General features: G+C 34.9%; 1 protein-coding gene across 3 annotated transcripts in view; it reads left to right on the top strand.

Moving 5' to 3' along the window:
- The window catches only part of LOC148223899 (uncharacterized), a 166,198-nt gene that overhangs the window by 71,872 nt on the left and 72,323 nt on the right, over positions 1 to 22,003 (top strand). Inside the window, exons 1-5 of one of the 3 annotated variants that reach the window (XR_015803056.1) lie at positions 1 to 7,179; positions 7,490 to 8,550; positions 9,122 to 9,233; positions 10,309 to 10,382; positions 11,345 to 11,439. The gene's annotated coding sequence lies outside the window, so the exon portion shown is untranslated. Of the gene's footprint in view, positions 7,180 to 7,489; positions 9,234 to 10,308; positions 10,383 to 11,344; positions 11,440 to 22,003 lie in introns of all 3 variants that reach the window. The other 2 variants (XR_015803055.1, XM_088163250.1) reach the window with 2 other exon arrangements.

Here is a 22,003-nt window from a genome sequence, read left to right as displayed (position 1 = left end):
TACGTTTGCACAAGATCAAACAGGTATAAACTTTCTGAGATCAAATGTAGCTTATATGTTTCAGGAATATTTCACAGCATGAGGGAAATTAATATTGAAAATACTATGAATGGGATTATTTCATGAAGTCTTTTGTGATAGCAGGGCACATAGTCTATTACAAAAAAAGTCTGCAGCTGAAAAATATCTGTGACCTTTGAGTGAATGAGTTAAGTAGAACTATATTTGCTTACTTCTTCCTTCCCCCCTTCTTTTTTTTTTTTGTCTTCTTTCTCATAAAAGTTCATGTAAATTTACTTAAGGGTATGGTTCAATGAAGCATAATGATATAGAAACCTGGGGTGGTCCATATTGTGATTCAACTTTGGAGTTAGTTAGTTTTAAAACTCTGAAATCATAGTTTACTCAGTTGCCCTGAAGTGACAGGAGAGAATGAGAAAGGAGATCAGCTCACTGACATGTGAAGGTAAATATTTAACAGTGGAGAACATTCTCTATGATGTGTTAATTCATTCTTATTAATAAGATGATCAAAATGGAATTAGGCTATGGAAAACATTGAAAACTGAAATACTAAAGGAAGAAGAAATACAAATATATTCATAATTAGGTGGAGAGCATAAAACCCACCAGGAATAGCACAAGTACAGTTTATTTAAACTGCGAAAGTAAAAATATTGTTGATCAGAAAAAAAGTATTTTCTTTTAGTTGCTCATGAGTATAGTTATACTGTGCTTACAGAGAAATTTTGATTTAGGATGGGTTCTATAAAAGTTACCAGTTATAATGTAGCCTTCATAATGTTAAAATCTTCAACTTATTCCAGACAGTACTTCAGCCTTTGCATGCAGTTTACTATATTTGCATGTTTATGGGGTTTAATTGCACATTGCTGAGGATATCACTTAGAAGTCACTCTCAAATTTGAGATTTTGTGTGGACAAGGAGTCTAAGTGGAATTTGACACAAAGTGGCACCTTGCCACTTACAAAATATACAGAGGAGAGAAGGAAGATTAGTCACATGCAGAAGTAACAGGGAAAGAGCATTTGGTCTTGTACTTTCTGCCATAAGCGTAAAAAAGAAAAAATGTGAACCGAAGAGTGACTTCTCTCCTTGTTGCCCTTCACGTCACCTTTCTTATGAACTTTGATTTTTTAACCTTTTTACAATGTGACTGAGTTATAAGGGTTTTCCAGAACTTTATGGTTAACAGCAGAAACGTAAATAAAACTTGAATTTTTCTGTCTTCTTCCTCTTCTAGCTTGAAGGTTGTTAGTCATGCTCTGCCTTTTAATGAGAGTGGTGGCAAAAAAGCATCATGCAGAACAGGAATGTAAAGCTGTAGTCTGTCTGATATATTCCAACAGAATGTGCTGACACCCTTTGCCAATTTCATATATGTCCTTCATTGTTTTCCTTTTAGAATTGTTGTATTTTTATTAAAAATTCTCATATCTATTTTTCCAAATTCAGATTTTCATTTCAAGGAAGTATCCAACAGATGTCTAATGTTCCTAAAATCCCTTAAAATTACTGAAACATTAAAAATCCCACTGCACTTGAGAAAATATTTTAAACAGAATGATGATTGCTAAAGCACTAAAGGTAGTATGTCAGCTAATAGGATTTGGAAGAGAACAAAATGAAGGACAAATATCTGTTGAGTCCTGCCTTTTCTTAATTGATGTGAACAATGACAAGGTTGAGGACGCAACTATCTTTTGATAATCTTGGAAAAGATTTTTTAAAGGAGAGGTGAATGCTCTTACCCATAAAAGGGGAGGGAAAGTGTTGCCTGAGATCCAATTCTCCAGTGAATTCTCATTACATTACTCTCATTAATACTTATATGATGGTGCTACTGCAAAATACTAGGTAAGAGATACATAGCATAAATAGAAAAATTAGTCCCAGACTAAGTGCCTATAAATAAGATACAAGAAAGGATTTGCTCACATATCTTCTTTAGCCTGGCAAAGATCTAAGAGTTTTCATTTATTCTCATGTAGCTGGGAGATAATATGTGAATACTGAGCATATATATATGCAGTCTGAATCAGTCAACTCTCTTGCTTTCTTACAACACAATTGACAGAGGGCTGTGAGGAGGAAAATTTTGTATGATGATTGTTATAACTTAATGAACCTTGTAAGTTGGTAGTGCTGCAGCTGAAAAAGGGTATATTTGAACTTGAAAAAATGGAAAATAACATATGAAGTTTTGAAATTTTCTAAGGTGTCTAAAAAGTCAAAGTTTTTCTTTAGGCAAAGGGTGAAGATGGTTATCTTTGGTCTAAGCAGAAAAAAGATAACTTTAACTTTCTCCAGTTTTATATTTATATTTTTGTGGAGTATTTTGTGAGCTAAAGCCTGCATGGCCCCTATCTAAATATTCAAGTTCTTATCATTGCTTTATTGAAATTTTTTTTGTTTTACAGAAAAGGCTTCTTTGAGTCCTTTCTTGTCCAAATGGTTGTCTGACAGTTTGATTTTTTCAAGGAAATAGGCCCTTTCCATGTCTGCCCCTTGTCTATCCCTTTGGAAAACAATAATAATAAATTGTATTTTTTATTCATGAATTGAAATACAATAACTAGAATCTGAATTTTTTATAGTATTTGTATCAAAAGGACAATTCATTTCAAGAAAATAGGTTGGGGATCAAAGCCTGTTCTTATTGCAACTGTGTCTAAATTAACAGTTTCAAACTTCTGCCAGCCCTTACTTGGTGTACTACCAAAAAAGACTATTGAGGAGATCAGCAATGTATTTAGGCAATTTGGGCTCCTAGACTCAGACAAAGCTATTATTTTATACTTGTGTATGTTTACTCCCTTTCAATATTGCTTGTTTTCATTTGTAGGATAGAATGTTCTCTTTTACACGCAGTAGAGTGTAGAAAATTCAGTCAGCAATCTTTTCCTGATCCCTGGAGTTCATGGCACACAGGAGGAGTAATCTGCAAATCCTATTCCTACTAAAATTCATTTAAGTGAAAAATACTCAATAGCTTGTGGGATCATGACTTTTGTATAATGTATTGTCAACAGCAGCTTGAATGGGAATGAGCACATTTTCACATGTAATTTGTATCTTGTCTCCTTTTTCGTGGATAATCTGGATCACATAGAGAAAAAATATTTTTTTTCTTTAAGAGACAGGGGGTTGCAGTTCCTGCTGAGTTTACAACTAATAGGTGTTGTAAGATAGTGCCTTAGAGCACTGATAGCACTGATTAGAAATATCTTCCCTTTGAGAAGATAAAGGACTCCCACATTCCACTGACTTTCAAACTCAGCAGGAACATAGAGCCAGGAGCTATGCTTTCTTTCATATTTACCTCTGCCTTTGTCCTCGTTTAATAACACTGTCATTCCACATAGAGAAAACGCCTTTTAGATTTTCTGAGCTAGTACCATAAAGATTGCAGAAAATCCTAGGAAGAGTTTGTGAAAAAAATTAGGCATGGATAAAACAAAGTGAAATGAATTGTGAAGAGTTTCAGCTATTAAAAATAAAGTGAAAATAAATACAATGAGGATGAGTCAGGTATGAAAAGAGAGGAGGAAGTGTCATTAAGATAAAACTAATGACTTTCTCACAAGGAAACAGCACTTACAAAAGGGGCAGATACGCCTTCCTCACTCCTCACATTTTGCCTGTAGACCTCTTGTGTCAACACTCATGACCCTGTGCCTGTGCAGTAGGAGGAATAAGCAAACTGTTGTAGCTAAAAATTCATCTATCATTATGTTGGTTGAACAATCAGAACATAAACAGCAGCTCATGGAGGTCTAACAAAGCACATAAGGAAAACTTCAGCAATGGGAGATCTCAGTCATAGCCCTTCAATCAGTAAGGAAGGCAGCAGCTCAAAATTAATGGTAGAAATTGAACATAGCTCAGAAAATAAAAAGTTTTGACAATTGAACCTGGGAAGGATAGTTAAAACAGAGCTATGTGTTTTCAGTCAGAAGAAAAGAATGGTAGGGACAGTTGTAATGACTATATATGAAGTCAGAAATGTAAAGGGACAAAATAAAGGTGAAAGGATCAATTATTTTCAATAGCCAACAGGTACAGAATAAACAGTAATGGAACAAAAAATAGTAATAACATTTTAGAACCTTTGATGTGTTCAAAATCCAGAAAGAATTATTTTTTACAATATTTCTCTGTATTTAGTAAATATTATAACTGGATTTTAAACATGAAGATACTGAAGTAAAAAGGTTTTCTTGCTTTCCCTAGTTCAATTAATGTAAAGCCCAGACTAATACTGGAAAAGATTTGTATTTGCTTTCATTATGAATATATCAGTGCTCAAGATTGAATCCAAAAAGAGACTGACCATTCCTGAATGATGAATAGAACACCTACACTCCATGTATATTGAAAAGAAAACAAACACTTCACAATGAATTCTACAGAAAAGAAAATAAAAGGCCTATTTTCTATTAAGAAAAAAAACCAACCCAAACAACAAAAACAAACCCACAAGGATTTCATCTCTCTTACAGACCCAATAATTTTACTTGGGCTTCTCAGAGACAGTATCTTAGGCTGACAGGACAGTCTTTCCCTAAAGGTGAATCCTTGGGAATTTAATCTTAAGGACTGAAGTCCTTCAATTTAAATTTATTCTTCAAAGGATATATCATATTTCTCAGGAGAAAAAAAAACAACTTTTTTTTGTGGAGATTTACATACCAGAAAAAAAATGTAAAATTCATTTTGGGATGTTCATATTATAGGGCGTATATGTTCATATGCAGAGATATTTTCATATTTGGACAGAAAATTTGCTTCAAAAAAGGTCAAAATCTCTTAATTGTCTTCAAAGGTGCTAGAAGTTAATTTTTGTATTTTATATTATTGTTTTAATCAGTCCAAATAATATCATTAAAGGCCTCTTTTAGGGCATCTGTGTAGGGTCCACAAAAGTGTGTTAGATACTTCACAGTCATGCAAGAATATAAGCTGCTACTTTGAAGTGATTTCAGTTTAAGCAGAGAGTTTGCACAAGGAAGGGAAAAAGAAATTTTAGAAAGATAGGGTAGAATTATTTGCCTTTCCCCCTACAATTTAATAATTTGCTCTCACTTCTTTGGTTTCACTTAGCAACCTTAAAATGATATAATAGTGCAAGTTCTTTTTCTTCAGTTGATAAAAAATAACAGCATATTCAGACACCATCTCATTGCGCATTTCAAGAGTTTTAAAGTGAGTAAAAAAGTAACTTTATCTTCAGCTGATTATCATTCTCTCTACTTTATTATTTCTCCAACCTATGCTCCTTACTTCACCATGCTTCAATTTAAAGCTGTTCTCATTATATCTGCCAGTATGCCTTGTCAAAGACTGTTTTGTCATGCAACCTGATTAGGAATTTTTTATAGATTAGGCCAAAAAGAGGTTCTGTTTTGAACTCACTTGATGAAAAAATTGAGATTTTTCTCACATATGCATCCCTTGGATGGAGGGCCAAGCATTCAATAAGAATTAAGATATTGTGAAGACTGGGCTAATTTACCATAGTCTTTTAATCTCTGTAAATGCTTTTAGTACTTTTCACTACAGCATCCATCCTTATGCCAAGAAACTGTTTGAAACCTTGAAGCATAGGGCTGCTAGCACCTTCAGGCAACAGCTTAAAGAGAACTGTAGACAACTTCATTTACCCGGTTATTACTTCTAACTTAATTAAAAAAGCAGATGACGTAGCTTTTTAAATTCTTAATAAACAATTGGAAGTTAAGTTTACTAGGCAAGAAAAAGTTTTTTTATTACAGAAATTGGTAGCTGATTTGAGCTGTTTGAAACATTTTACTTCATGCAAGGTACTTGGAGACATAATGTGATCACATTCATACACATGCTATTGTTATAATATGATAGAATTATTAATTTTTTTAATCACTCAGCACAGAATCATTGATTCTATAGGTTTATTCAGGATAATTTGAGTGCTAAGCATGAATTCTGAAGAACCTGTTGTGGATAGACTGTTTCTTATACCCAGAAAAATACTGTGAGTGGCTGAAATTCTGTCCAGTTAATATTTTAAAAGATATGGTCAGAACATTTTCCGTTGTATGGCTTTAATTCCACAATATAGGAAGTCACAGCTAAAGACCATCTGCTGTAGCAGATAACAATGTACTGATGCTGTCAAATCTCACGAGCAGAACAGGATTGCTGACCTGCAGAATACTAGAGGAAAGCAGATTTAGTGACTCTATCTGTGGCCTTTACAATCCCTTGCCTGCTGAAGTAATTTCTTTAGAAGACACAAAAGTTGAATCTTCTGATGTCAAATCACTAGACGACTTAATTGCTATTATGCCATCTAGGTAGCATGGTCTTTTAATCCCAGAAACCTGTTGTAATGAAGTTAGAGTAGTCACTCCTAACGCTTATTAGAAATGCATCTTCTTGAACCCTTCTGCTCTCATCTTTCCAGTTGTGCACTTGCTTACACAATGTTCACTAATCAGTTCAAATTACTTTCAAGCTGCATTTCCAAGTTTCAGTCCACAAATTTTCAACAAAGTAGCAACAAATCCTTACTTACAGAAAAGATATCTCCTATTGACCCTGGCAAATTATGTCCTTGTCTTCTTCATACTGTAAAGGTTGACTGCAGTAGTAGTACCCCTTAGTTCACTTAAAACCTTTATATAGACAAATTTGTAACAATTGCTTTTCCCCCTTTTTTATAATGAGGTAGAATTATTGGACTGTAGCGGTTTTGCTTCTGTATTTGCTTCAGCTTTCAAAACTGTTTAAATCAAAAAAGTTAATAGCATTCTGTTATAGTAAAAAAAAAAAAAAAAAAAGTATTTTTAAAAAAATTAATTTAGACCAGGAAGCATTATATATCTACTTTAATAAAAAAAATTTTCACATGTCCAAACGTACCAACTGTGAATCAGTGTATATTGAGAAAGAAAAAATTCAACTGAAGGATAAAGGAAAAAGACTGTGAGAAAGACAGCAGTATTTTCCTTGTCTTGGAAATTTCCCTTCATATTTTACTTCCTTGATTTTGTTTTGGAATTAAGTTCTGTGCGCAAAAGGTTTTGTTACTTAGTCTTGTGGTTGATCCTCTAACTAAACATCACACAACTGTTTGCTCATTTACTCCTGGTAGGATGGGAAAGAGAATTAGAAGGGTAAATGTAGAGAGCCTGGTGCAGGAATGGCTAGAAGAGAAAGGCCATAGTCAGATCAACTTGGTGAGGCTAGCAAAGTAGGCCTCAGTCTCAAGGATACAGTGTCCTTGAGATAAGGAAGGCACGCAGAATTGAGAAAGACATGAATGCCGAAGTGCTTAGCTAAGCAGCACATCTAGACCAATGAGGAGCTCAGATTTTGCACTATGCATGAGCTAATTAAGCATTGTATTTAATTGCCACTCTGCGTATCAATAAACGAGACTTTGCTGATGACCGAATTGGTGTCCGCGTCTCCCTTCTCCGACAGGTAAAAGTAAGAAAACTTGTAGGTTGAGTTAAAGACTTTTTAACATGTAAAGCAGCATCTGCATGCTCATGCAAAGCCAAATAACAAATTCATTCACACCTTCCCTTGAGCAGGCAGGTGTTGAGCCTTCTTCAGGAAAGCAGGGCTCCATCCCATGGAATGGTGGCTTGGGAAGACAAACACTGCCACCTCGAATATGTCCCCATTCCTTCTTTTCCCCCCAGCTCTATTCCATATGATATGGAACAACCCTCTGGTGATCTGAGGGCAGTTGTCCTGGTTGTGTCCCCTTCCAAACTTTTCTGCAGCCCCAGTCTCCTTGCTGGGGGGGTGGTATAAGGAACAGAAAAGCTCGGTGCAGCTCAGCACTGATGAAAGGACCCCTGTGTTATCAACCCGGTTTGCAGTGCAAATCCAGAACACGGCCATAGGTGCTACTATGAAGAAAATAAATTCTATCCTAGACAAAACCAGCACATTAGCCACTAGTGGAATAAATTTAATACTGTAAGGCTGCAACAGTACTGACGCTAACAGATCATTTTGTATTTCACTGCAGTTTCTTTTTCCATTCCACTTAGAAATGTCAAAAATTATCATAAAAGAAGATTAGGAAATTGTATATTGCTAAGTTCTTCACAAACTTCTCTAGGTTTTTGTTTAGATTTATTAAAATGAACTGTGGAAAGTAAATGGCTTTCATTAATAAATTATTTTTCACAGGACCAAAGTCACCACAAGAAGCTTATAATATGTGTTTAATTTCACTGTTCATTGTATTCTGTTGATTCTAATCAGTTATGGTGAGTAATTTGTGATAATTTGGACTATCTTACTGCTTCAAGAATTCATTTTTGAAGACCACCACTCTCATGAAAATTGCCAGTCTGTTTATGAACTGCTGTGAGTCTTGTGATACCTAGAATTGTAAAATCTAAAATTTGGAAATTCTCTTTAGGCTCAGCAGAAGGTATAATGCTGGAAAAAAGCACAAGAACCCGCTCCTGAGGAAGTCTGGGCAGCATGTATTCATTGGAATTCAATTTTCCAGAAAATATTGGGTAAATTAAATTTCTGTCACATAATAACAAGACAAATATCCACATAAAACCATTCTATAGTGCTCTTAAATAAAATACATGATTTTGCAGTAAAAGGACTCTTTTGCTTTTTTGTATTCTTCATTTAGTGACTTATTATTGTGTTTGGATTAACGATAATGATATAAATGACAGCATGGTGCAACTAATAATGGAGAAATATTAATTAGAGACTCGTGGAAAAGACTAGACTCTTACTCTGAGTGTGCTGCCTATCATGATGATAGTGGAAGAGAGTGATCCTGGCAAATGGAAAACGTTTTATGAACATCTTTAAGACAGTAACAAAAGCCTGTATATTTTAGACAGACAGGTTTGTCCAATTTCAGTGCTTGTAAAGATCAGGGAGAATTTCCTTTTGAAAAATACTTCCACATGGAAAATAAAAGAAGATAACAAGATAACCAGGTAAGATAAAACCTGGTAATTAACCTGATTCCTTTCAACAGTGCATTGGGTGTCAATGGGTAGACTGATAGATCAATGAATAGAATATGCCTTGCAGTAGGATTTCTGAGATTTTCTCTTTCAGCATGCTCGTTTGGAAGTGGAGGAATTGTGGACTGAAGAATTGGATTCATAGAGATTTGGATGCATCACAAGGGTCTCAGGATAGCAATCAATGCCTTGATAGCCATTTGGTGGTAGGTAATGGTATTTCTGTGTTGATATTGTACTGAATCATGAAGAGCCACCTTGATGACAGGTTAAAATACATCTTCAGCAAATTTGTGAGTGATGCTAAAATTGGAACAGCAAACACAGCAAACTGGAGTTTCAGTCCAAAAAGATCTTGACAAACTAAAGATTAATCAACAGAATTTTACAGGCAGAGACTGAGAGAACTGGGCTTGTTAATACAGTGACAAAGGTATGAGCCAAATGGCAGATCACACCTTTGTGACAGAGAGTTAAAGACATGATGGAGTAAAGTAAAAGATGGTAAAGACAACATCTTTGAATTATTACATGGAGTTCAGACTGAACATTAGAAAAAAATAACATTTTCACTAAGTAGAACACGTAAACCAAAGAACTTGTTGAATCTCCTTTCTTGGAATAGCTTAACACAGCTCAAAAATCAGGTTTCTGAAAGAAATGAACAACAATTAAAAGAACCAATATTTTCTTATCACTGGTAGAGACAAATATTATTTGAAGAGAATGATGCAATACAACACAGAGAATATAAGCAAAAAGAAATGGAATTGTATGAGAAAAGAATGGTATATCCTATGAAATACATCTTGATGCAGATGAATGTGTTTGGAGAAATACAAAAAAGATGAGGCAGTGATATCATAATGATGGGAAAAATTATCTCAGTGGTAATGGGAACTGGAATGGGCTTAGCATGTCACAGGCTAAGAGTTGAAAATGTCTTACACATGTAGGACAAATGAAGGAAAGCAAACAGAATGAAATCACAGTCCTAGGGGGACATGTAAGGATTAATTGTTATCATTATAGTTGATTAATAAAGAAAAAAGAAGCTCCTGTAGAACAAGAAAGGACAAGTTCACTTTTGATGTAAGAAAACAGCCTTTTGATGGGCTACAGCTGACTGAAAAACATGTGAAAAAGATCACATTCCTTAAAATAGAAAGAATATTTTTATGGTTTATATTTCAAAGTTTCTAATGAGACTGAAAACAAAAAATATTTTTAGGCCTTCAGAGGTTTGCAAAATCATTTTTCTTTTTTTTTTTCTAATTACAGGAATGAAGCAATTTTATTAACTATGACAAAATCATAAGCTCTTTCTCCTGCTAGCAAGCGTGTGGCACTGCGAGGTATGCAGATTAATTAAAATGACTCTATAGACTTTCTTCTTTACAATAACTTCAAATACACAGAAGAAATTGAGGATAAGAATAGCCAGATCATGTTATTTATTGTCAATTTCTGACTACATGTGTATAGAGAATCTTCTGATCTGATTGAGTAGACAGCTATGAGAATACTTCTTACTGTCACTGTGCAATTTTTGAGAGTAGTTTTAACAGAAAAAAAGTTCTTTAAATTAGAGGTATTTTTAATTTACTTATTAATACATTTATTAATATTTTTAATGTTACCTCTATTAATATTTGGGTATGTCTTTTTTAATAAGTAAACCAGTGTTGGAAAATAATAACAGCCTGATTCATTACTTAGTTTTGGTGCTCTTTATAATATTTTTGCATAGCAACTGTCGTACCAACAACTTAAGTAAAACTTGTATATGTCAGAGCTGACAGTTTCTATTCTAGTTGTGTCCACCAGAAAAGTCTCTTAGAATCTGTCTGTAAAAGCAAGGTAGTTGTTTTTATCCCTGTGCACAGTGTATGATTGTGAGTAATTTACAATGTAGAACAGAAAAGTTGAAAACTTTTAAGATGGACCTTGATAAACTCATAAACAAATTAACTTACAATAGAATTTATGGTAGCAGGGGAAATAAGCTTGACCTTTTAGGTCCTTAGCAATGTTATGTTATTAACAACTGCAAGTAACTTGTAAGATTTTGAAGAGAACTGTAAAACTTACAAAGTTTGATAAAATTTTCGATGTAAAGATAACATAAGAGAGGTAATGTGTTTACGTGACTTCTTTCTGTTGTGCTTTGACTTTATTATTGCTGTTAGTTCTGAGTAGTTAGTTCATTAACATTCCAAGTAAGTTTGCCATTGTACAAGCCTGGAAAGACAGGTAGAGAATAGATAGAAATACACGTCTCTTATGAAGGACTTAAATGTTTCTTTTGATTTTCCAGGTGGCATAATGAGCATAAAGTGATCAGAAAGTAGTAAAGAGTTTGGTACTGTTTCAGCAACCAAGGAAACATCTCTTTCTTTGTGGTGTTTTGGAGTAAATATCTTGAATATTACATTTGATATTAAAAGCTACATTCCAAAAGAGATCTTGAAACTGAATGAAGTTCTGAGGACAAGTTTAAAAAGCAATAACCTTCTTCCACCAAACAAATCAAACAAAACAAGCAAACAAAAAAAAACCCAAAAACCAAAAAAATCCAAACCAAACCAAAACAAAAACAAACAAACAGAAAAAAAATCCCGAAAAACAAAAACAAAAAAAAAAACCGACCCAAACTGTAGATCAAGGAGACGGTGGGATTGATTTCTCAGGAAAGATAAAGGAAGGAAGTATGTACAGCTTACCTCAACAATGAAAAGGGGCAGAGAGAATTAGCATACTGCAAATAGCCAATAGTGTGAAGTATTAAGTCAGAGAGGAATAATTAAATGCAGGACAAGATGATATAGCTAGAATATTGGCATTAAATTAAAGAAACGAAACTGTAAATTGAATGCAAAAACAACCATTACAGAGTAGCTATGTTGGCCGTCTGACTGCATCAAATTTGCAATGCAATGACAGTTGTTACACTACTAAGGTTGATTTTTAACCATTTATATTAAAAAAAATATATATCACAGAGAGACATAACTACAGTGAGTCAGAAATTAAGATTTTTGGTGACATGGTTTTATTTTAATATCTAATAAATCATCCTGGCCTGTGTTATGGGATAGTTGCCAGCAGGTGGAGGGAAGCGATCCTTTCCATTTATGCTTTTTAATGGGTTAGTTCCTTTGTTTGAATTTTTTTTTGGTGAATTGCTGCCATGAACCTATACACGCTAAGGTATCATGAGGAAGAATGAAGAAGAAAATAGTAAAGGATAATAAGGAGAGTTTTGAAACATGTAAAGAGAGAGAGAATAGACGTTGTGTGAATAGATCATTTGGATGTAGAAGTAGAGGTTGATACTGCCAGGGGCTAAGGACAATATCAGGCTTTACTGTCCTTGCTCAGCCTCACCTGGGACCTCTCTGTGCCCCTGTGTGGGGCTCTGGACCCCGTTACAGCTTGCTGGGGCCTTCAGTCTCTGTCCCAGGGCTGTGTCCAAGTGCCCACAGCCCTGACCATCCCTAGACCAAGCCCCCCTGCCAGCCCATGCCTGGAGTCACTCCCTGCCCCTCCCCAGCTCAGGGGGCACCTGGGGCTTCCCCCAGTGACCCTGCTCCCCTTCTGGCTTGGGCAGGGGGACAGGACTGTCTGCCCAACCTGGGAATACCCCAGGGCTCCCAGCTCCCAGCCCACAGGGAACTGCTAGCTCACACCTCCATAATAAAGAGTATACTCAAGAGAGCAACTTGTAAGTGGGTGAGAAAGGACTCTTCTAAAACATAAGTCATTTGCCTCAGGGAAAAGAAAAATACTCTCAGCTGTTATTCAGCTCAGCTTCACAGACAGCTCTCTCTTTTAGAGAGGTGACACATTGCATGCTATTTTTCTATGACAAGTTAAAGTTTTCTGTGCTTTTTTCAGATCAGAATCCTTTTCTGCTAGCATGTTTTCCGTAAACTTGTATGGTATTCTTGGAAATGCATTGCTTAAAAATGTGATGTTTTCCTTCATATGCATAAAATATATGTACACTTCGATAAGATATATGCACTTAGCAATAAGTTTACATTAGTATTGCATTTACATTTGCAATGCCATTGTGCCAAAGTTACAGGTTACAAAACCTTGAAAAGTTTTCACAGCATTGAGAACTCAAATAAGTTTTGAAATTTGCTGTGGTATGTACAGAAACCTGTCAGTGTTCTAACACTTGAATTTAAAATGGCCAAGATTATTAAAAACAAGTAAATCGTGCATTAACATTATATTCATTTCATTTTTTTTCAGCTCTTTGAGAACTCTTCAATTTATTACATTGAATCAGTGTCCTTTGAAAAAGACCTGATTATGTTGCCCTTGCAGTTCCAGAAGTCATATTTTAAAAAGGTCAAAATGTTTATCTTTATAACAGAAAAAGTCATAGCTACTTATTGGCCTTGAAGTTGTTTCCTGATCTGTTCCCCTGATGTTAATTTCAGTGCTTTAGCTTTCTTATCCTCTTTTTCTTATAAACCTGAGGTATACGCTTTTGATGTACATAATTCAAGACAAATAAAAAATCAAACCAAATAGAAATGAGCTCTTTGATCTTCTAAATAAATTGTTAAATTAATCTCTTTTTCTTACTTATAGTTTTTGAAAAGGACACTGGTGCTTTTGATGTACTGACAGAACAAATTGCCTCTTAGATACATACCTCAGTGCTCTTCTAGAATTACTATTTTCCTCTGTTTGTCACAAAAAAAAAGAAAAAAGTAAAACCTCGGCCTTCTAAATGACAATCAGCTTTCCAATGACACAAAGGAATCACAGGTTTTCCTTTTATAATTGTTTTAAACTCTTTGGTTTATTCTTTAACACTTCTATTGAAAGCTCAGGGAAGAAATTTTTATCCCTAAAGCATGGTCCCATGCACAGTTGATAAATGTTCCAGCCCTACTTGCACATGTATAGATGAAACTTTACAGCAATACAATAGAGCCTTTTAAAGTGGTTTTGTGTCTAATGTCATTGAAACCTACTATTTTAGATAAAGACTTGCTATTGGAAATCCTTGATGTCCTTGCAGATGCTTGTTCCTCTCCCTAGTGCCAAATACTGAACTGTTTTATGGTCTTACTCAAAACGTGAGATTTTTCTGGGAAGGTGATGCAAAGATAATGATATATTTATTTAAAATTAATTTCAGTTTCTGGTTTAGGAAGCATAAGGGAAAATTTTTGGCCACGTTAAATTTTTGGGTAATTTTTATGATGAAAAAGAATTAATGAGAAAATTGTCTTGCTGAAAATTTTCTATATAAGCATAATAGAAAAAGAAGTTGTCTCTATAATGATGAAAACACTAGTTGATGTTTTCTATTTGGATGAAATATAGAAATTTAATTTCAGTTAATGAAACATAAAACCCTAAGGACTTGCAATATATTCATTTTAGTAACTTTGGAGAAGGTGTTTTTGATATATATCAGTTTTTACAAATTATTAATGAAATTACCCTAATCCTAAAATAATTTGATAAAATATTTATAATATTATTTTGAGTTATGGTCTTATAATTTTACAATTGGTGTAAATGTAAATACATTTGACATATAGACAATGTAACAAGACTTTTGAATTCCATAGAAAAAATGCATAAGTTCATTAATTGAAGTTATGCTTAGGCACAACTAATGCTTTTTCATTTGGCAGTCATTTTTTTTCTGTCATGAGAGAAAGCTATATATTTTAGTATTAAAGGAATAAAATCTTGATGGGAAAATGTTGCTTTTTAACAATGTTTATTTTCATAATAAATATGCTAATTATTTTTTGTAAGTTCTTTTCATGTAAACACCTGTCTTTTAAATAAACATTTTTTTGTTCAGATGGTGAAAAAATAGTGTAGTCTGTTTTGGAAAAAGAAAAATTACACCCCCTCAATATTTTTTGCATATGAAGTGTCTCTGTCTTTGGTATGAAGCTATTAGTTGTTGTAGAAACTTGGTAGCTTTTGACATATTTCTTAAACTAATATTTAGTCCAGCGTTGGAAATATTAATTGGTAGAGGTGACAATTAGACTAGGAAGTATGTGACAGAGGAATGGACAGGCCCTGTGTTGACAAATCAAGACAGACTTTTGTTATTTTTTCTCTCTATTGCCTTCACCAAAGTATTTTCATGGCAACTTTCTCTAGCCCTTGCTGGAATAAAACATCAGATAATTGATAAGGGAATTACCCCCCTGCTGTATAAACTCTTTTCTTTGTATTAACAAAAATGTTTGTTACCCAGTAAGCTGGGTGTGAGAAGGAGCCAACTTCTTTGTATGACATTTCTAAGTAACATTGTCTTTTATGCTGTACATCTTTCACAATAGGAGAGCTCACATTATGGCCATCTAAGAATTTTCTGTTCAAGCAAACACTGAAAATGATTTTGCAACTTTGCCTACTGTCCAAATAGACAGCTACAACATTTTTTTAAAAAACTCATAGATATAAATATTGCTCATAATTCCTCTTCCTGTTATATGGACAACCTTTGGATTGAGTCAAATCTCTTAATTTTACTCATGAGAATTCCAGCAGAAGTGGAACATAAAATTATCTTGTGGATACTAACAAACTTTGGACCTAAGCTGAGTCCTTTGTTATTCAACATTCCTTGGACTTGGAGTGCTCTCAGTATTATCAAAAACAGAATTTGGAGTTTCACAGCTGATCTAAAATAAGTCATGTTTGTATCTACACAGTGTTATATTGATTCCTGAGCCAAGAAACCCAATAGCACGGTTAGGCTGTTTTTTTTCTGAGTCGAGCTTGAATAGAAACTTGTTTGGTTGCATTCCTAAGTTTTGGTATCATTAAGAAGTTTAAAGGCTGTGATTGTCAAGGCTATTAAAATGCTCATAGCTCTTAAGGACCCTGACCAGCCTCATCTGGGGCTTCCAATCACACCATCTGCACTGGGCTCCAGAACTCATTCAAGCTGAGGTCTGATTAACCAGTCCCCTGTCCTGGGCTAGGACTGGAGCATACTTGTCCTGTTTATGTTCATGTCATGACGTTGGACCTACACTGAAAGTAACTTGTCTCCTGAAAGGACCACTCATATGGTAGTTATATCTTGCTTCCAGTCTTGTCTGTGGTCCTGTCTTCTGCTGCTCCTAGCTGGATCCCTGGATAAACTCTGTGCCTGGTTCATCTCCTTGCTTTGTCTGGGGCTGATGCTGGACTCCATTATCAGCTCAATGACAGGTCCTCTTTGGTTGGGAGGAGCACCACCCTCTGAGTGCCCTGAATGCTCTTAGTTGCTCTCCCCTGTGGGGTGCCCCTGCTCTTTGTGCTTCCCTGTGCTGCTACGGTGTGGTGATTCCAAACAGCAAGGAAAGGGGATGGTAATGGTAAAAAAACAAACAAACTGACCAACCCCAAACTAAAAACATTCAATGTTGAACAAGAGAGTATAAAATTCTTAGTGTGTAATGAACTGGTGAACCTCACCTTGCCTGAAAAAGTAGGAGATTGATGCACTAGCTGAGGGCTAAGCAGTCTTTAGTATTTTTTGCTTGTACTAGCGAGATTGTTCTGCTGTGTGAAAAAGAAAATCAAGATTCACACCAAGCAGCTGGTACTTTTAAGGGAGAGGTTTTAAACTGGGGGCCTCCTGTTATCACTGTTCATATGGTTTGTCGAGCAGCTATTGGTTATTCTGTTTTCACTCTCTTGATTTCCTAGTAAAGGTGTAATTTTATGTGTGTAATTGAATGATCCAGAGACTTGAGTCTTAAAAGTGGAATGATATTTTAAAAATATGAATTCTTTAACCACTATAATAGTATTTATTTTTACAGATAGAGAATATTTTCTCTGAAAGAGAGCTTGAGAGACACATTTTATGAAACTCTTTGTGAGTCTCTTGATTATTAAAGTATTTATATATTCCCAAGACTAAGTCCTCAGCTTCCTAAGTAAGGAGATCTAATGCTGGGCTTCTTACCTGCTTGTGCACTTTTTGTCTCTGACTGCTGTTCTGTATAGAAATATTTTCCTGGTTTTACTTAAAACTGCATCCTGAAGCAGCATAGAACCATTCACACAAAAAACCAGTAGTAACTATTTTTGTCCCATTTTGGTTTTTGGATTTTTTTTACTTTCAAACAAATGAACATTTTTCTAATTGAAAAGTTGTTGGCAAGAAATATCTTACTGACCCTAATCATTTAAACTACATGCATGAAAAGGGAGATCAGTAGAGAGTGTTATGGACTTGGAACATTCATACATTTAGCAAAAGTAGAAAAGTAAACAAGCATTGCTCTTTATTTCAACAAATGTTGGCAAGATCTTAGATGTATTTAGATATCTTCAATAAGTTAATATATTAGGATTTTGGCAAGATTTCTTAGTATCCATTGTTTCTTTACTGTGGCAGAAGCTAGCAACTGCTGCTCAGACCCAAGCAGCTTCTGAGTTATAGGTCTGTTAAGATCCTAAAATTAATCTCTAGAACATATTTTTGCAACAATTAGATATAGTTTTCAGTCTTCCTATAAATGGCTGCTGTTTATAAACACAAATACTTTATCAATTTAATAATATTCTCTCAACCTTCTAAAATTATTAAAAACAAGAATCGTATATTTTTGGAATGCATTATATGTGTTCATTTTGATATATCTGTTCAAAATTTACATTACAGACAACATTATTAGCTTTAGCATAGACTTAAATCACATCTTAACTACATCTGAATGGATATGGTGGGCTGAAACGTCCTTTGCTCTTATTTTTTTATATTATGATATTGTATTACATTAGAAGCTGCTTTTGCCACTTGAAAGATATACATCATTTTCTGTCACATACATTAAACTTTACAGAAACCATGATTATTGCATGAAAGTATTTTTAAGTGTATTTCATAATTTTTAAAATTAGGTATCATGTAAAACATATAAACACCTTTGTTAGCCCCAAAATTCTGGGGCCATCATGACTTAATAGTCACACTTTTTATTTGCACTTAAGTTACTGTGTAATTTGGGAGAAAAAAAATAACTACAGCAATAACCAATCAGTTGTGGAGTGTTAGGATATTAAAGATACTGCTGATTTTGTGACTATCAAAGCAATATTGTTCAGCTGATAGCCAGGCATCTTCACTTAGTATGTGAAAAGGACAGGCCTAAAACCTCTGCAACCTTAACTTCATCTTCCTGCATGTATGAATTAGGATAACAATTTTAGTTTCATAATTGCATGCAAATAAAGATTTTATTTCCTTGTTTGTTTGGGTTTTTTAATGATAACACTGTATCTTACTTCATGTGTAGTAGTTTAAATTCTTGTCTAATAACTGAAATACTGTAGTGTTTTTGTTCCTTTTTCCTTTAAAGAAGCCATATAATTATGATTCTTTTGTTAGATGACTCAGCTGTTTCTCAGTACTATCAGTTTTTACAAAGCAAAATTGCCTCCAGAATAACATTATAGATTTGTTTAAAACACTTGTTGATGTCTTTGTAATTGCTCCTCCAGAATTTGAAGAATGGAATTTAAACTTGAATGTTTTATACTCAAATATTTCCTATTCAGAAAGTTGTAAAAATAAAACAAAAAAGACCATTGTATGAAAACTCTTTTTCAAGTACATTCAGTTTTGCTTACAGGAAAATTTTTGTTATTTGGCTTTATATCAATAGTAGCTGTACTCTAGCAATGTTATCAAGCTTGTGAAAGTGTCTGAACTCAGAAAATTCTAAGTACAAAGTAGAACTCATATTAGGGAAAAATGTGAGTGTGAGAACATATGAATTTATAACTAAGGAGGGTAAAGTAAATTAAGTGCATCATTTCAGTGCTTGTATAGATAGCATGTGTAGTACAGAGGCTCTGAAAGAGTACGTTATCATTAAGAGCTTATTAAATTTAAGCTTACTTACCTTAAATCAATCTTCTTGTGATTTACAATACAGTTATGTAATTAAATGTCGTTGAAAAATTTCAAAGATTTTCCAGTCAGGTCAGGCTAATAATGGCAGTAATAGGTCAAAAGGCAAAGGCAGTTGTTTTCTGTTTTTTAGTGGATATGATCAAGGTAAATGCTTCAGTTTCTATTGCTATCTCATAAATATTAAAACATGCAGTTTAAAGGTAATATTCTTTGGTTTGTCCAACATTTTTAGGGACAATTTCCTTAGATTTTTTGAGTGAAAAGCACTTTTCTTTGTATTGCCTTTTGTAAATAAAATCATTCTGGGTCAATCTGCATTAGAATTTTTTGGAATCTAGTCACATTCCCCACAATACAATCAAGAAGATTAAGTCAGGAAACATCCTCTGTAGATGTGGGACTTCTCTCATGTTTTGATAATAAAATTTTTTGGTTGCCCTAAGGTGTAGCAAGTCCCACAGTAGAACACTGTAAAATTACCATCTGAGAGACTGGTCTCTGTCTATTTGTGTTCCTTTCTTGTAGTCTGATCTGTAATACTTAAAAAAATCCCCACTAGAGTGGTTTTTTACGGTAATTTGTATAAATAGAGTGTATTGAGAAGTCATCCAATTATGCTGTTCCTTGACTACTTTTGCAAATATATATCTTCCTTTGATTCATGTAATCACACAGAATTCTAAAAGTAGCAAAAGGACCCAAACGAAAAATCTCCCAATGTTCCTTGTCAGTCAGCTACGAGCAGCAATAAACTGTTCGTGGGTTTAAGGATGTCATCTTCATTAATATACTTGACACAAGAATATTTTAATTGAGCTCTCTCAATTAAACTGAGTATTTTGTGAAACCAAAAGCTTAATTTAGTTTTTTCCTGAGTAATATATATTGAAAAATGGCTGTTAATGGAGACCACAGAGACCACAGTTAATATCATACACAGTACATACCTCTGGTGAACATAAATTTTGGCAATGGTAAACAGTATTTGTTTCATGGTTTGAAATCTAGAATAAAAGCAAATGTGATGAAAGGTGCAAATTTAAATTGTGGGATAGATTACAACAATGAGTGTTAAAAATAGAAAAAAGAGAAAGTTATGACTTATTTATACTTATAAAACCCTTTTTAAAAAAAAAAAAAAATAAAAAGCCTCATGACCATTCTACAAACTCTCTGCAGTAATGCAAATTCCGGAGGCTTATTTGGTGGTCCCTCGCTCCTAAAAAACCTGAATTTTTTATAGCAAACTGTGGGGAATGTTACTGACTATCAGGAATCTGATGGTTCTAGTATTTGTTCAACAAAGCCTGTAGCTTCACTGCAAAAATCTTGTCCCAAAAGGGCAGCTACACACATACCTGAACTTACATCATCTGAGTGAGAAACTTCGTTATGAAAGCATCACTCAGTTCCTTCTATTACCTTTTAGAGTTATCATTTTTGCAAAAACATAAATTTATTTTCTTGGCATCTTTGGATGAAGCCTATTTGGTTGGAAAAGAGACTTATATCCTATATATTTGTCATATTTACAACTACAACATGATGCTCCTCCACCAGCAACAGACCTTATTGGCTATTCTGCCTGAAGTGATTCTTGGATGTGTCTGATCAAGTCATACTCAAGCACAAAGTCCAAGAAGCTAAGTTGAAATTTTATCTTAGTCAAAATTTGTGTCTTTTCAGACTTTTGCATTTATATCTAATACTTTTCTTCTACTGATTTGAATCAGATTGTAAATTTTAGGAAAGTCAAGTAATGTGGGATAAATATTTTTTTCTCCTTCAGACAGAAAGCTTTTCATGGCCTCTTTTAAGGAAAAAATTGAATCTTATTGATGCTGAAAGGACTGGCTTTCTTCATGCTGAGGTGAAAGTCTTGTAACTGTGTAACACTGAGAACTGATAAAATTTTTTATCTGGTTAATTAGACATATCTGCAAGAGACTAGACACTAGGAAGTGAAAGGTTGGCTATGTCATATAGTATAAAAATCTTATCAGTCCATTTGAAAAGAAATGAAATTGAGAGCCCTTGCACCAAGGCATATGTATGACTTCAGCTTAAAGTATGATAAAGAGTGCAAGTCTGAAAATGAATATCCAGCAAAGCCCACTGTTGTTTTGTTGACATTGTCTTATACAATTCAAAGATCAAATTAATGTCATTTGATACAAATTATCACTGATGATGATGATGATAACGATGATGATGATTATTCATTATTTGCCTGTATTATTATTTTTTGTATTCCTGTAGACTTTCCTGTGCATATACTTATTGAAAACTTGATTCCAGGACTTCTGACTTAACAAAATCTTACACCTCATCCTAGTAGGTTTTTGCACCTATTGTAAATGTCCAGAATGCACTGGCAGGATCTGCAGAATGCTTCAGAAAGACCCCAACAGGAGAAATGGTCAGAGAAGAACCATCTAAAATTCAGGAAAGGCAAGTGCAGGGTCCTGCACCAGGGGAAATGCCATGCACCAGCACAGGCTGGGCTCTGACCTGCTGGGGAGCAGCTCTGCAGAGAAGGACCTGGGGCTCCTGGTGGACACCAAGTGTCCATGAGCCAGCATGGCCTTGTGGCCAAGAGGGCCAGTGGGATCCTGGGGGGCATTAGGGAGAGCATTGCCAGCAGATCAAGGCTGGTGACCCTGCCCCTCTACTCAGCCCTAGTGAAGCTCATCTGGAGTGCTGTGTCCAGGTCTGGGCTCCTCAGTACAAGAGAGACATGGAGCTCCTGGAGCAGGTCCAGGGGAGGGTGACAAAGATGATGGAGGGACTGGAACCTGACTCTTTTGGGGACAGACTGAGAGAGTTGGACCTGTTTGAACTCGAGAAGAGGCTACCAAGAGGGGAGCTCATCAATGTCTGTCAGTACCCGATGGGAGGCTGGCAGGAGGAGGGAGCCAGGCTCTGCTCAGTGGTGCCAAGCAACAGGACCAAAGGCAAAGGGCAGACACTGATGTGCAGGAAGTTGCAGCTGGATATGAGGAAGAAATTCTTTACTGTGCAGGTGACTGCACTCTGGAACAAGTTGCCCAGAGAGGTGGG

The sequence above is a fragment of the Sturnus vulgaris genome, chromosome 4 (assembly GCF_052056855.1).
Source record: "Sturnus vulgaris isolate bStuVul1 chromosome 4, bStuVul1.hap1, whole genome shotgun sequence".
Taxonomy (NCBI): domain Eukaryota; kingdom Metazoa; phylum Chordata; class Aves; order Passeriformes; family Sturnidae; genus Sturnus; species Sturnus vulgaris.
The sequence above is the reverse complement of the archived record's forward strand: the minus strand, read 5'-3'. Positions and strand labels throughout refer to the sequence as shown.